Here is a 2653-nt window from a genome sequence, read left to right as displayed (position 1 = left end):
CCCCCTCCTCCCTCACCCCCTCCTCCCTTCACCCCCTCCTCCCTCATCCCCTCTTCCCTTTTTTCTCCCTCTTGGTCTCTCCCCCCGAAGACCTATTATTTCATACTATCCTCAATGGCATAGAAAGTTTACTCTGGATTCTTCTGATTCACATTGCAGATACTTGGCCACAACAGTTGAATCCATCTGTCATGTCATTCTATTCCCACAATCAAATCTTATGCTATCTCAGGGCCTCTCAAGGGGAGGCAAGAAAATCGGATGAGATCTCACTTCCTCCTCTCACTCTCTGTTGTGGATTGAATTTGTGCCCTCCAGAAACACAAGAGTATTTAAGTGTCTCCTAGGAGCACTGGGACTAGGGGAGATGGGTATGCAACGAGAACTGAGCAATGAGAGATGCATTTAGAGGGTGGAGAGGGAGCCTGGCCATATCCACCTCAGTCAAGCCACCTTTAGTGCCCAATCCTGAGTACCACTGTCACAATCTTGAAACATCCAGAAAACGTTTATAAGAGTAGATATTTAAATGCTGCTGCAGGTGATTAAGACTCAAAACAATAATCAATAAAAGTAAGTAGCAGAGATCTTTTCTTCTCCCTCCCTTGTTCCTTTCCCTATACGTGGGGGTGCACACACACACACACACACACACACACACACACACACACACAATTCTGATTACTCTGTCAAGTAAAATATAAGATGCACACCGCAGATGGCTAACCCAGGCCATATTAATGGTGCTGCTTAGAATAGCTCACATCTCATGACTAGGTCTTGATGCTTTGTAGAGAAATGAAAAATCATTAACCTTTCATAAAGCTTGTCAATGAGAAGACAAGAGACTGAGCAAGATGCCTGAGCTGGCTATGGCTTTCTGAGGGGCCTCTCCCCCTCCCGCCCCAGACTGAAGTGGGTTCTTGGACCTTTTCCTTTTCTATGTGTTTCATCATCTTTATCTGTTGCCATGAGAATTCTGAAGAGCAGAGGCCGTGTCGTCCACCACTTTTCTCCTGTGTTTTAGCCTGTGCCGGGCACAGATCAGGATGTCAGCCAATGTTTGTCACCTCAGCAAGCATTCATCCTCCCTAGCCCTCCAGTTCGGTAGCACAGAGCATTGGGATTTCCCAGTTGGCGTGTGTGAGAAGCTCTCTGAAGACAAATATGTATGCACATTTTGTTTTTTTGTTGAATTTTATGATTGCTGCTTGTTTGCTTTATTTTGACACATCAAAATGACGCCAGTCAGAATCTCATTCTTCAAAAAATGCCCATCGCTTTTCCAGGGATGTGAAAGAAATGGAGCTGAATTTGAAGTTTGGGAGGAACAGAGTCAGTTGCCAACCCTGTTGTAAGAGTGGGCATTAGGAAACGCTACCACAGAACCAAATGATTTCTCAACATTGTGAAATCAGCACTTAATAGAATGACTTATGGATCTGAACCACCTTTGATGTCATCCTTACAGACCATATTTTACATTGTAATTGTTATTTGTTCATCTGTTCAGACATTTCTTGTCAGGCCTTACTATTTGCCAGATGTGCAAGATATAATGGAAATAAAAGATGGATGTGTACCAATGGCCTATGCTGTGGGGAAAGAAGGCAATCTGCTGAAGAACTACAAGACTGACTATAAGAAACAGGCACCCGTCAGCCTGTTAAATGAGTCTGTTTCTTGGTGCTAGACAGTAAGCAAGGGAAGCAAGGGAAGGCTCTTTCCTGCTCACTGTTTGTTCCCCAATGCCTTCTGGTACATAAGAGAACTTAGTAAATGTTTGCAGCATTAGGATAGCTACCTGGAGGAATCAGAGAAAGAGTGAAAAGATGACATGACAAAGCTGAGGGGAACCCATCCACTGAGAGGCCATCCAGCCTTAACAGGGGTGACAGAGTATATGGGCTCCAGTGGGGGGGGTATGGGAGGTGCCGGTGGGGACGGGAGTATAAAGATTATTAAGATTGATTGAGATGTTTTGTATGAAATACACAAAAATTGAATAAAAACAATTTTTTTATTTTAAAAGTTGAGGGGAACTGTAGAGTGCTTCCAACTTCCACTTTCATTTAATTTTACAGTTGAGGACACTTACAGAAAGAGGAAATGGTTCACTCAAGGTCACACAGTGTTGTGCATGGACTACTTCTCTGCCCTGCCCTCTTCACATATGAAACTCTAGATGCCCGTACTTCTGAATATGGCTGTATTTGCAGATGAGTTTTTTTAAGATGGGTTTTTTTAAAGATGAGTTTTTAAGATGAGTTTTTTAAATAGCTATAAAATATGGTCAGGATGGACCCAAATCCAATTTAATATGTGCCCTTCCAAGAAGAGAAAGTTGAGATGCAGATTAGATCTATGCAAAGGGGACCCTGTAAAGGTTCAAGGAGAGATGACAATCTTCACACTAAAGAGAGAAGCCTCAGAAGAAACCAACCTCCTGCAATCCTGACCCGAGACTTCCACACAGCCTCAGATCTAGAAGACAATAGTGTTGTAGCGTTCAGGCCTCTCGGCCTCCGCTCCTTTTTAATGGAAACCCTGGGGAACTAACACACACAGACAGTGACAGCAAAGATTAAACTGGAAGCCAGGTCTGCTGGATCGCTAACCTTCCCCCTTAAGTGAAAGCACACAGGTGGTCTGT

The sequence above is a fragment of the Nannospalax galili genome, unplaced genomic scaffold (genome assembly GCF_000622305.1).
Source record: "Nannospalax galili isolate Female #2095 unplaced genomic scaffold, S.galili_v1.0 scaffold310, whole genome shotgun sequence".
Classification (NCBI taxonomy): Eukaryota; Metazoa; Chordata; class Mammalia; order Rodentia; family Spalacidae; genus Nannospalax; species Nannospalax galili.
This window is presented reverse-complemented; position numbering follows the sequence as displayed.